Source organism: Megascapheus bottae, chromosome 1, assembly GCF_031878675.1.
Source record: "Megascapheus bottae isolate mThoBot1 chromosome 1, mThoBot2.hap1, whole genome shotgun sequence".
NCBI lineage: Eukaryota > Metazoa > Chordata > Mammalia > Rodentia > Geomyidae > Megascapheus > Megascapheus bottae.
Genome location: NC_143509.1, coordinates 10,547,797 through 10,562,286, shown reverse-complemented (window position 1 = coordinate 10,562,286; position 14,490 = coordinate 10,547,797). Strand labels below are relative to the sequence as shown.

The 14,490-nt window shown below is 40.4% G+C and overlaps 1 pseudogene; it reads left to right on the top strand.

Moving 5' to 3' along the window:
• LOC150068371 (olfactory receptor 7E24-like) lies at window positions 1–774 on the top strand (annotated as a pseudogene).
• The last annotated feature ends 13,716 nt before the right edge of the window (window positions 775–14,490 follow it).

Here is a 14,490-nt window from a genome sequence, read left to right as displayed (position 1 = left end):
ATGTTCACTGTTCTTGGAAATCTTCTCATCATCCTGGCCATCACCTCTGACCCCCACCTCCACATCCCCATGTACTTCTTCCTCTCCAACCTGTCCTTGATTGACATCATCTTCACCTCCACCACCATCCCTAAGTTGCTGATGAACCTCCAGAGTCACAGCAGAGCCATCTCCTATGGGGGCTGCCTCACCCAGATGTCTCTTTTCATCACTTTTGCATGTACGGATTCTATGCTCCTGACTGTTATGGCCTATGACCGCTTTGTGGCCATCTGTCACCCCCTGCATTATTCATGCATCATGAACCCTCATCTCTGTGTCTCCTTACTTTGGGTGTCTTTCACACTATGTCTTTTGGAACCCCGGCTACACAATCTGATTGTCTTACAGCTTACCTGCTTCAGGACTGTGGACATTGCTAATTTCTTCTGCCACCCTTCCCAGGTGCGTCACAGGTACTGACAGCTTCAGCAATGAGATAGTCATGTGTGTTATTGGCATCCTGCTTGGAGTTCTCCCTGCCTCAGGCATTCTCCTCTCCTACTGTCAAATTCTGTCCTCCATTTTGAAAATCCCATCCGCAGCAGGGAAGAACAAACCTTCTCCACCTGTGGCTCTCACCTGTCCGTCGTGAGCTTGTTTTATGGCACAATACTGGGGGAGTACTTTGGTTCAGCTCTGTCAACACCACCCAGAAACTATGTGGTGGCCTTAGTGATGTATGCTGTGGTCACTCCCCTGCTGAACCTACAGCCTGAGGAACAGGGACATTAGCAGAGACCTGGAGAGATTCCACACCCGGGCATTCTCTGTGTTTTCTCCTGCAGCTTCCAGGTAGGAAATTAATTGGAAAAGTTAGAAAACCAACACTCATTTTTCTACCATGCTCACTTTGCATCCCTGAATTTTCACCTTTCAGCTTTGGCTCTTTCCTCATCCTTATTTAAGAAGGATATTGGTTGGCAATGTTGGAGAGGGAAATTTGAACAATTTTATAATAGGTATAAAGTTTTATGCTGAGAGTGGTGGACACCTTGTTCAAGCAGATAGAAATGACCATTACCAAACAATCAATATGAATAATGACACCAAACTGTGTGTGTACATGACTAATATTTTCTCCGGTCTATTTTGGTTTTTTTTTTGCCAAAATGAATGGAAAGGAAAAGCTGATCAAATGTCAAGAAAAGGAGGGATTGGACAAAATATATTTTATCCTTAATCTTCCTCTGGAGTGGAAGAGCTCAATGGATGCTGATGATGGAGGTTTTTGCTATTACTTTGTGTCACATGGGCCAATTTGGGTAATTAGACTCTCAATGCATTTGGAGTCCAAGCCATTAAGAAAAAAACTACCATTTGGGCAGGGACTTTGTCGTAGTGTTAGAGTGCATGCCCGGTATGCACCAAGACCTGGGTTTTTTTCCTCAATACCACATAGGTTAAAATAAGAAAAAGGCAGAAGTGGCACTGTGGCATAAGTAGCAGAGCTCTAACCTTGAGGAAGCCTAAGGACAGTGCTCTGGCCCTGAATTCAAGCTGAAGAACTGGCACACAAAAATAGAAAAGGAAAAAATCGCCTTTTCTTTCCCATTCTTTCTTATTTTTTGTTTGTTGTTTTTAGCAGTCCTTAAAATCTGGCTCTGGGTGCTGTCCCTGAGCTTTTACTCAACAGGAGATCATTCAGGCTTGAGCCACAGATTCCCTTTTGGATTTTTGTGAGTAGTTTCTTGAAAATAAAAGTCTCACATGACTTTACTGCCTCGGCTGGATTCAAGCCACAATCCTCAGATTTCAGTTTTCTGAGTAGCTAGTGTTCCAGGATGGAACCGCAGATGTCTGTCTCCCTCCAGCCCTTTAGTCTGATTCTTCCAGTATAGTCTGATTCTTCCAGTCTGTATGAACCATACTGTGTTCTCTTTCTGTCAGGGGTGTGTGAATTAGGAAGCTCCTATATGACATTGCTTTCTCCATTGCCAGTATCCATATTACGCCTCCCTGGAGCCAAAGGCTATTGATTTATGTTGAATGGAGAAAGGAATAGGAACTGAATGCACTGATTGTGATCCAGTAGAGACAAAGCATAATCCTGAAGAACAGTGGGGAGGACTGGTTATTGGCAAAAGTGGTTCTTCATGAGGAAAACCAGTTTAATAGTTTCTGTTGTAAGCTGGAAGAATACCAGCATGCAACACTTTAGCTGTGATAATCGTGATTACACTGGACACAGGTCGCTGCAGCCTCGGCAGGACAGTCCAGAGTCTAATCTCCGACCAACCCAACAAAGTCAGAAATGAAGCTGGAGACTCAACTGGTAGAGTGCCAGCCTTGAGCAATATCTCATGCACACTGCCAGGCCCTAAACTCAAGCTCCACTACTGGTACAACAACAAAAACCATGATTTGTTGTCCATGGTCACCACAGAGTGTCATTCTGTACTCTCATTGTCTTTCGTACTCCTTTGTGAAATCATAGACAATAGCATCTATCGCGGCCTAAAATGGTTACATACATTGCTTTCTATAAACTCCAGTGGGAAGAGGGTGGGGTTCGTAAGGATGCATATGGGGAAGAAAGTCACCACAATATCCTGGATGAGCCAGGAGGAGTTCTGCAATGCAAGGATATGAGTTATGTATTGCATGTAATTTCTGTCATATGATCTACATACGATGTTTCCGGAGTATATGTTTGAAGTTACTTGTAGCATTATTGCTGTTGCTGTCATTACTTGTCAGAAATTAACATTAGAATGAATAAACATGCCAATTATTCAATATGAATTATTAAACTTAAAAATCAATAAAACATCTAGTATTAAAATAAACTAAATGATCTTGTGAAATTAACTACAGATCATTAGGTAGAGAAGATTGAAGAGATAGGTGGGCAATTAGGATAGAAGTTGTTATTGGTCACAATTCATCATACTCATAACCCAGGATGCCGAATTGAAACCTCATTGTACAACCATATCATGATCATGGTGATGATGTTAATGATGATGATGAAACCCCTTTGCATTGCTCATTAAATAGTTTTGAATGGGAATGTAAAAATAAGCAGTCCCTAACAATTATGCCTATTATGTCAAACACATCTCTTAGGGCAATCATTTTATGATTGTGGACCAAACTATTTTAACATGTATATGGAGGAAAATAAATATTTATCTCCCATATATACCAAAATGCTCAGTGGTGGGCTTTGTGGAAATGGCTTGTAGCCTGTAACGTTAAACTTGCAGTACATACACAATATGCCTATATTTCTACATCAGCTCTCAAACTGCTTGATAAAAATGGGAGAAATGAAGTATGTAGTTACTGTTAGAGTTTACATTTTAAAAAAAGCATTCTATCATCATAGAAATGGTGAAGTTATTGCAGATGGTGCTAGCGCACAGAGAAATGTGAAACTAAAATGGTCCCAGGCCAATATAGAAGTCTGTCTAAAATTTGAACCAGTACTAGGGCTTGAACTCAGGGTCCGGGTATGGTCCCCTAATGGTTTCACTCAAAGTTAGCTCTTTCCCCTTTCAACTACAGATTTCCTTGTAGTTTTAAATAGGGTCGCCATATTTTACCTGGAGATTCACATTCAGATTCACACACCCATGCTTCTTTTTTTAATTGTTCATGGGGTTTGAACTTGAGGCCTGGGCAATAACTCTCAGCATTTTTCTCAGGACTAGCCATCTACCAATTTGAGCCACAGCACCACTTCCAGTGTTCTGCTGATTAATTTGGTAAGAGGCTCAGGGGCTTTCCTGCAAATGCTGGTATTGAATCTTATCCTCAGATCCCACCCTCTTAAGTAGCTAGGAATACAGGCGTAAGCCACCAGCGTGAACTAACCTGAGCCTTGTAAGATGGGATTTGAGTAAATGCTGCCACTACATTAGTTCATTGGTTGGGAACTGATTGGCTAGACTTCAGTCCTCTCAATCTCTATTCCACAGTAACAAAGATTATATGTGGGAACCACGAGGCCAAGACTGAGGTAATTTGTGTGTGTGTGTGTGTGTGTGTGTGTGTGTGTGTGTGTGTGTGTGTGTCCTGGGCCTTGAACTCAGGGCCTGAGCATGGTTCTTGGGCTTTCTCAAGGCCAGGTTTCTACCACCTGAGCCACAGAACCACTTCTGGATATTTTCTGTGTGTATGATACTGAAGAATTGAGCCCAGGTCTTTGTGCAGGCTAGGCAAGCACTCTACCACTAGGCCAAACTCCCAGCCCCTGGGACTGAGTTTTGAGAAGAAATATATTTAGTTTAAAGCTAGATGCTAGTGGCACTTGTTTGTAATTCATGCTAATTGTTTTAGGACTTTGAATGATGTCCAGACCTTAAGATGACAAGCTAGGAGCACCAGGTGCCTGTGGCTCACTCCTGTAATCCTAGCCACTCAGGAGGGTGAGATCTGAGGATTAGGCTTCAAAGACAGCTCACGTAGGAGAATCTGTGATACTTTCAATTCCAAAGAATCATGAAACGGCCAGAAATGGAGCTGTGACTCAAGTTGTAATGTCTATCCAGCCATGAGCACTAAAGTTCAAGAAAAGTACCCAGGTTCTGGTTCAAGGCCAAGTGTGTGCACATGCACACACACACACACACACACACACACACACACACACACACACACACACACAGGTTGGAGGATCCTACTGCCTAGTGTCCCAGAGTGGTGCTAATGTGGGTATCAAGGCTAAGTGGAAATGGCTTCCACTGAAGTCTCTTCCCTTGGCTGGAGTAGTGATGTTGATTTGGGGTTTTCTCTCTGAAAAATGTCCTTCTCACTTGGGCCCCAAAATACATCATTTTCTGGCTGCTTCCCAGAATCATTCCCCTACAGATATAGCATGTCCCTGTATGCGTTGCAGCCATTGGCAATGCAGACAGAGCCTGCTAGAAGACTAGGCCTGGGACTTCTCCTCTCTGGAGGTCCTGCCCTTGGGTATCTTCTCCACACAGTCATAGAGTCCATTGTAAAGAACTGCAGGAAGGTACTGACACCATAGTGCAGGCCTGGAGCATGGCCCTGATGGGCCATCAGATCTGGAGATCTCCCAGCTGCCCTGGAGGGAGTAGTAGTAAGTGCTAATTTCCCCACAAAACACTAAGGAACAATGCCCAGGCTCAGAGTGGAAACCACAAGCACAAGAAAAAGAGGAAGCGAAGAAGGAAGGAAGGGAGGGAGGGAGCGAGGGAGGCAGCGAGGGAGGAAAGGAGGGAGGGAAACCAGATGGAGGGAGGGAGGGAGGGAGGGAGGGAGGGAGGAAGGGAGGGAGGGAGGGAAGGGAAAAACCCCTGCACTACTATTGCATAGAGAATTATTCAATTGAATAATGAAACAACATGGGCCAATTTGGATAATCAGGCAAAAATGAGCTCCTTGAGCAGATGGGGATGAGAAGAAAGAGAAATACAAAACACACACTAATAGTGATTCTCACTCCTCACCAGACATGGACCAGTATGTGAGCTGTCCATAAAATCAGTTTACTAACAATGAGAGAAAGAGCTCTGTGTTGAAAGCAAAGAGCTTCTTGTTTATTAAGACTGCATGGAAATAGCTCTGCTCTGCCTGGTTTTCCACTGTTCTGTAGTCACCTCTGCTGGTCTTGGGATACTTGTCAAGCACCAAGGCAGTAACCAGGATCAGCTACATCCAGCTGATGTCCCACATCTACTGCTTCCTCTGCTCCTTGCTCTTCCTCAGCCACCCCCACACAGCCACCTGCATCCTCCAGCAGTCCATATTGGCATTGCTCTTCTCCAAGGCTATCTGCACTGTCCTGGCCTAGACCATCAATATGGTCCTGGCCTTCAAGGCCACTTGTCCAGGGAGAAGGATGAGGTGGCTGCTGGTGTCTGGGTCTCCTCATCATTCACATCTGCACCCTCATCCAGGTGAGTCTGTGTGGCCTTTGACTGGGAAGCTCTCCTCCCTTTATGGACATAGATGCACACTCTGAACATGGCCACATCATCATCCTGTGCAACAAGGGCTCCCTCACTGCCTTCTACTGTATCCTGGGATACCTGGGCTCCCTAGACCTGGCCAGCTTCCTGGTGGATTCTCTGGCCAGGAACCTGCCTGACACTTTCCATGAGGCAAATTTCTGACCTTCAGCATGCTGGTGTTCTGAAGTGTGTGGCTCACCTTCCTGCCTGTCTACCACAGTGCCAAGGGAAGGTGATGGTGGTTGTGGAGGTCTTCTCCATCTTAGATTCCAGTGTAAGGATCCTCAGCTGCATCTTTATCCCCAAGTGCTACATCATCTTAATAAGACCTGATAGGAATGTGCTGCAGAGGTTCAGGGCAAGATAGAAATCTGAAAGAAATGCATCTTCACATGACGACAAATGTTGTCTAGATGAATCAGAGATCCTGAGACCAAGCTTTACTATTTTAGAAGTCAAATCTTAGCTTAACCTGAGGATTTTTTCAAACAACCAAGTTATTCTTATTCGCTTTGCTGGTTATGTGCATCAATAAATTTTCTGCCCTGTTATACAGCTTATGTATACATCTTCCAAACAAGAGTTATATACACACACACACACAAAAAAAAGTGGAACTGTGGTACAAGTAGTAGAGTGCTAGTCTTGAGCAAAAAGCACAAGGACATTTTCTTGACCCTTAGTTCCAGTTCTAGGAATGATGCAAATAAATAACAATAACCAAAAAAGCATCCACCCCACTTTTATTAACCAAGAGCTAAGCTCTCATTCATAACTGAGGGAACAATAAAAACATTCCATTCCAGGGAAAAGTTGCAACAATATGTACCAACAAAACCAACACTACTGAGAATTCTCAAAGTTGTTCTATACATAGAAAACCAAAATAAATGCAATATAGGGAAAGAAATGGCATCTAAACAGCATACCATCTAAGGACCACAAGAACTGTCAAGACATAGGCCCTAATAAAAGCTTTTAAAAATGGTAGGAACTAATAAATGTCTCTCAATCTTAACTCTCAATATCAATGGACTTAACTCTCCAATTAAACGGCATAGACTGTCTAGTTGGATTAATAAGCAAGAGCCATCGTTCTGCTGTCTTCAAGAGACACATCTTACCCAACAAAACAATCATCTTTTGAAAGTGAGACGTTGGAATAAACTCTACCAAGCTAACAGCCCCCATAAACAGGCTGGAGTTGCCATCCTCATATCAGATAAAATGGACTTCAAACTAAAATCAGTAAGAATAGACAAAGAAGGTAACAACATACTACTAAAGGGATCTTTTCTCGAGGAAGACATAACGATCCTAAATATTTACACACCCAATCCCTGAGCTCCGAACGTGATCAAGCAAACTTTACTTAAACTGAAACCATACATAGATCGAAACACAGTGATTGTTGTTGACTTTAACACACCACTCTCACCTATGAACAAATCAAGAAGGCAAAAACTCAACAGAGAAACCTTAGAACTGAACAACTATATAGACCAACTAAATCTAACAGACATCTGCAGAATATTCCACCCAGCAACAACACAATATACGTTTTTCTCAGCAGCACATGGAACATTTTCCAAAATAGATCACATCTTAGTCTATAAAACAAACCTGGTTAGATTCAGAAACACTGAAATTATTCCCTGCATGGTCTCAGACCACAAACACATCAAATTAGAACTGAACACACATCTCCACCAACGAAAACCCTGTAACTCCTAGAGACTGAAAAACACATTGTTGAATCACCAATGGGTCATCGAAGAGATCAGAACAGAAATCCAACAGTTTATGAAATTTAACAATAAGGAACACACAAAATACCAACTACCTTGGGACACAGCAAAGGCAGTCCTCAGAGGAAAATTTATAGCGCTGAGTGCCTACAACAACAAGTTGGAAAAATCGCAAACCAACAAGTTAATGTCTCACCTTAAGCTCCTGGAAAAAGAGCAACAAACCAAACCTAATCTCAGTAGAAGAAAGCAAATTATTAAAATCAAAGCAAAATTAAATGATTTGGAATCCCAAAAAACTATAGAAATAATCAACAAAACAAGGAGTTAGTTCTTTGAAAAAAATAACAAAATTGACAAGCCCTTAGCAAATCTTACCAAAAAAAGAAGAGAGCATAACGAAAAAAACAAAATCGCAGATGAAAATGTAATATCACAACAGAAATTACCAAGATCCAGAATATCATGAGGGAATACTTCTCAAACCTTTACACCAACAAATTTGAGAATCTAGAAGAAATGGATGAATGCCTAGACAGTATGAACATAACCACACAGAATCAAGAAGAACTAACACAACTCAACAGGCCTATTTCAAGCTCCGAAATAGAAATGGCAATCAGAGAACTTCCACCTAAGAAAAGCCCAGGGCCAGATGGATTCACAGCTGAATTCTATACGGTCTTCAAAGCAGAGCTCATACCAATACTCCTCAAGCTCTTCAATGAAAGTGAAAATGAAGGTTCTTTACCAAACTCATTCTATGAAGCCAGTATAACCCTCATCCCCAAACCAGAGAGAGATTCATCAAAGAAAGAGAATTATAGACCTATTTTTTTGATGAACATCGATGCAAAACTTCTCAACAAAATACTGGCCAACCGTCAACAACAACTCATCAAAAAATTATACACTATGATAAAACTGGATTCATTACAGGGAGGCAAAGATGATTCAACATACGCAAATCAATTAATATAATTCAACGCATCAACACCAGCAAGGACAAAAATCACATGATTGTCTCAATAGATGCCGAAAAGGCATTTGGCAAGATTCAACACCCCTTTATTTTAAAAGCTCTTTAGAAACTAGGAATCCAAGGAACATTCCCCAATATAATAAAGGCTGTGTATGAAAAACCCACTGCTAGCATTACACTTAATGGTGAAAATCTGAAGCCATTCCCTCTAAAATCAGGAACGAGACAAGGATGCCCACTCTCTCCACTACTCTTTAACATAGCACTAGAATTCCTAGCCAGTGCAATAAGGCAAGAAGCAAGCATAAAGGGGATCCAACTAGGGAAAGAGGAAATAAAACTATCCCTCTTTGCAGATGACATGATTCTGTATTTAAAGAATCCTACAGACTCTACTCCCAAGCTCCTTGGGCTGATTCAAAACTTTGGAAGTGTAATAGGCTATAAAATTAATCCTCAAAAATCAAATGCCTTCCTCTACGCCAACAGTGAGAGGAACGAGGCAATAATCAGGAAAGAAACTCCTTTCACAATAGCCTCAAAGAAAATAAAGTACTTAGGAATTATCTTAACTAAGAATGTAAAGGACCTTTTTGATGAAAACATTAAACCCTAAAAAAGGAAATTAAAGCAGAACTAAGGAAATGGAAAAACCTCCCATGCTCCTGGATTGGAAGAATCAACATTGTGAAAATGACAATCTTGCCAAGGGCTATCTACAAATTCAACGCAATACCCATCAATATCTCAATGTCATATTTTAAAGAAATAGAAGAGGCAATTCACAATTTCATATGGAATAATAAAAGACCCCGTAAAGGAAAAAAAAAACTTCTTAACAGAAAGAACAGCCCTGGAGGAATTTCAATTCCAAACTTTAGACTACATTACAGGGCTATAATTATCAAAACAGCTTGGTACTGGCACAAGAACAGGCCTGAAGACCAATGGAATAGAACTGAGGACCCAAATATTAAACCACAGACCTATGGCCACCTAATCTTTGACAAGGGAACCAAAAAAACAGAATGGAAGAAAGATAGCCACTTCAACAAGTTGTGCTGGCAGAACTGGTTAAGCACCTGCAGAAAACTAAAGTTGGATCCTTTGTCACCCTGCAGTAGAATTACCTCCAAATGCATCAAAGACCTGGAGGTAAAAGCTGACACACTGAAAACTTTACAAGAAGGAATAGGAGATACATTAGGCCTCCTTGGCACAGGTCAAAACTTTCTTAATAAGGACCAACAATTACAACAAATCAGAGAAAGGCTGGATAAGTGGGTCTGCATTGAAGTGTGGAACTTTGTATGGCAAAGGAATTAATGCATCTTCTATCTGGCAAATATCATGTAACCCTTTTATTAATTACAAAAAAATATAAAAAAAATAAAAGGAAAAAAATTCTAGTCTCCTAATGGAGACTTGGTCAAAGGTTGGAAGAAATAAAAGCAGATACACTGAAGTTACATGTGGAAGAATAATAGACGCCGTTTAGACAGAACAACTCTTAGTGACAGAACAATGCAGGTGGAAGTAAACCTCCAACATTCATTCTCCAACATACAGGTCAAAGAACTCGAAAAAGTAGAGGGAGATTCACTGAAGTTGCATATGGAAGAATAAAAGACAGAACTATTCTTAGCTGATAGAACAATTCTTAGAAAATACACCCCGTTTAGGCAGAACAATAATTAGCAGATAGAACACTACAGGAGGATTGTCAACACAAAAATCTGGAAGCTCAACACAATCATTTAGGCTCCATTATACTGGATCAAAGACCTCAAAGAAGTTAAAGCACATACACTAAAATTGCATATGGAAGAATAAAAGACACCAGTTAGACAGAACTATTCTTTTTCTACGTTTTAAAATAATTTAATTTACAACATGTATGAAAAATATAAATCAAAACTTCCCATCTTTTTATATAAATGACTATTACTACATGGCAAGTGTATATCATTATGTACATTGGACTCAACTGAATGAGGTAGGTAAAATATTTTTCATAAGTATTGAGTATAAAAATGAAAACAAAAATATAGTTGCCAAATTTTCAATATTCACCTCAGAAAACCATACACATAATAGTAGGGGAAAAAAAGACTTCATGTGTGGAACTAAAATGGTATTTCTAAAAATTGCAGTCAACTTGCTTTTCATTTAAATTTTATTGTAAAGGTTATGTACAGGTGGGTTACAGTTACATAGTTAAGATAATGAGAACATTGCTTTGAAAATAGTGTTACCTACTCCTTAATTTTGTCACCATTTTCCCTCTCTCAGTGCCCTCCCTAGTTATAAAGTTCATTTTCAATATTCACCTCAGAAAACCATACACATAATAGTAGGGGAAAAAAGACTTCATGTGTGGAAGTAAAATGGAATTTCTAAAAATTGCAGTCAACTTGCTTTTCATTTAAATTTTATTGTAAAGGTTATGTGCAGGTGGGTTACAGTTACATAATTAAGATAATGAGAACATTGCTTTGAAAATAGTGTTACCTACTCCTTCATTTTCTCACCATTTTCCCTCTCTCAGTGCCCTCCCTAGTTATAAAGTTCATTTTCAGCATATTGTCTAGTGAGGATCTCTTGAATTGGTTCACTCTTGGTTATACTGTTTCTGTGATCCCTTTTCCTTCCCCAAATCAGATAAATTTACATTGAAAACAAAGAGTACAGAAATCAAAAACAGTGACAACTGTGAATAAACCAAATGAAAGACGAAATAAAAATTAAAAACATATTAAGTAACCTAAGTAAGCCAGCCCCAAAGGAACATAGGCTCAGTGGTTTCTCTCATTGGCAATAATTAGTACACATCTAAGACTCTTCTAGCAGAGGATTACAATAGCACAAAACATAGATTCATAAGGTCATGTAGGATGAGACTAAATGAAAAGATCTCTAGGTTAAGGAAACAAGAGCTTTATCTTTTGTGATAGTTATTCTTAATGTACTATGTTATTTCTCTACTCCTTTGTTGCCCTTTGGTTAATCTCATATTGTTACTATACTTGACTGTGTTCCCTGTCGTATTGTATATACGTTGGAGTATTTGAAATAGGAAAGGGAAGGGGTCTAAGGACCCACTAACATGGATGAGGTGGTGAAGGGAATAAATGAATAATAGTTTTGAAACATGTCTTTTGTAAACAAAGCTGGTTTAGACTATGCATAGATGACAAGATGAAAAGTATGACTAATTACAGGCTATACAGGAAGGCAATTCCATGTTACAAAACCTTTGGACAACTCCCAGACAATTCATAAAGGAAATACCTAGAATATCAGTGTATTGAATGAGGGATTATCAGGAAGGATTGAATCACATGGAATCAGTGAACAAACAGTGGAGAATACTCTCACAATACTCAATATGCATGTACAAGACAAAGCATGTCTATTAATGTTTCTGTTGGTGGATGGAGAGGGGGAGTATTTTGAGGGTGTGGTTTTCTTCATATATTTTTATTGTAATTAATAGAAGGGTTAAAGTATATTCACCAGAAAGAAGGTGCATTACTTCACATACATTAATACCTTTCTTATGCCTTGGTCCCCATTTCTCTCCCCACTACCCCCACCCCTCATCTTGTTTTCCCGCCTTCCCTATCCACTTTCAAATAATCAAATACCAATGTGTCCAATATATCAGATAACAAAGTGAGATACTCTAACAATATGAGATAACCAAGGGACAACAAAAGAGATGAGAGATAACATAGTACATAAAGGAAAACAATCACTCATTATATGGCTTTTGTTTCTATATTCTAGAGGTCCTTTGATTTAGTGTCATACTATATCGCCTTCTGTATCAAGGTTTTGCTCTATTGCAAATCTCTGCTAGGAGAGCCCAAGGTTTCTACTGATTATGAAAATGAGGGAAACCATTAAGTCTATCTTCCTTTGAGTCTGGCTTCACTTAATATTATTTTTTCTAAGTCTTTCAATTTCCTAACAAATGGGGCAATGTTATTCTTTCTGAGAGCAGCATAGAATTCCATTGTGCACAAATACCACAACTTGTTGATCCACTCATCAACTGAGGGACATCTAGGTTGGTTCCATATCTTTGCTATGGTAAATAGTTCTGCATTGAACATTGTTGTGGTGGTGGATTTAGTATGCCCTTGTTTCTGGATGGTTGGGTAAATGCCAAGTAGTGGAATTGCTGGGTCATAGGGGAGCTCTATGTTTAGTCTTTTGAGGAAATGCCATACTGCTTTCCACAGTGGTTGAACAAGTTTGCACTCCCACCAACAGTGTAGTAGTGATCCCTCCTGGGCACATCCCCTCCAGCATCTCTGGTTATTAGTTTTCTTGATCCCGGCCATTCAAACTAGAGTGAGGTGGAATCTTAGAATTGCTCTGATTTGCATTTCTTTTATGACCAGATGTCGGGGTTTTTAGCACTCTTTGCCTCCTGACCAGCAGGAAGGGCAAAGAGAACACGCCCCGACTAAGACGAGACTGAGAAAGGATATGGCCTGCTGGCCGCCTTCACCCAGCCCTCCCTTCACCAGAGGGAAGACACAGACGCGCCAGGGAGAATGTCACAGCAGACTCTTTAATGGGAAGATACCAGGGGCTAAAGTAAGATGCAGGAATCTATTAACATAGAAGTAGGCAGGACAGGGGGAGGTAGGTGTGGTGAGAGAGGGCGGCGGGGCCAATCCATGGGTTTGAGGTAGCCTTATTTTACAACACAAACCATAGCCAAACCTCCCAACCAGGAGACAGGCAGGTTGGATTTCCAAAATCAGGAAGTGAGCCCTGAGCCACGAGGTAGGCCTTTTACCCTTGATGTGACGTGCCCCACAACCAGAGATGTTGACCTTTTCTTCATGTGTTAGTGTTTTGGGTCAGGAAAAAATAATAAATTACTTTCCTTGCTATTTAACATAGAAAAATATTAAATACTCTTTCCCACATGACAGAAGGTTCACTGGTATGTAGAATATGGTTCAAACAAATGAAACTGCCTAAAATAAATCATATGAAAAGTGTGTCTCATTGTTTATAGTTTTTCAGTATGGGGAGGCTCTGTGTGTCCTGATGTCACTTCTGGAATCTGCTATAGCACACCACCATGTGCATTTAACTGGCATTTCTAAAAAAAAATTTGCATTTCACATGAGTCATTGATGAGAGTTAAATATATATTACGTTCTTTTTTTAACATTTTTTGTGCCGGTCCTTGTGGTTGAACTCAGGGATTAGACACTGCCCATGAGTTTTGTGGCTCAAGTCCAGTGCTCCACTCCTTGAGCCACAGTGCCACTTCCAGCCCTTGCTGAGTAGTCTATTGGAGATTAGAGTCTCACAGACTTTCCTGCCCATGCTGGCTTAAAAACCTGATCTTCACTCACAGCATCCTGAGTAGCTAGGATCACAGATGGGAGCCAACAGCGCAGCCTCGGTTCAGAGATATTAATTCTTCACTTGTTTTTAGACAGACCTTTCCATTTAAGACATTCATGTACATGTACAATGCATCTTAAACCAAAACACACCTTCCAAAATTCTCCCTCTCCCCCCTCCCCAACGGAAACATTAATATTCACACTTCCTCTTATACTTGAACATTGAGTATTGTAAAATAATTCTCCAGTGTCTGTTCACTGATTCCATGTGATCCATTCCTTCCTGTTAGTCCCATATTCAAGACACTGATATTCTAGATATTTCCTTTATGAATTGTCAGGGAACTGTCCAAAGGGATTGCAATGCAGAATGGCCTTCCTATATAGCCTATAATTAGTCATACTTTGCATCATGT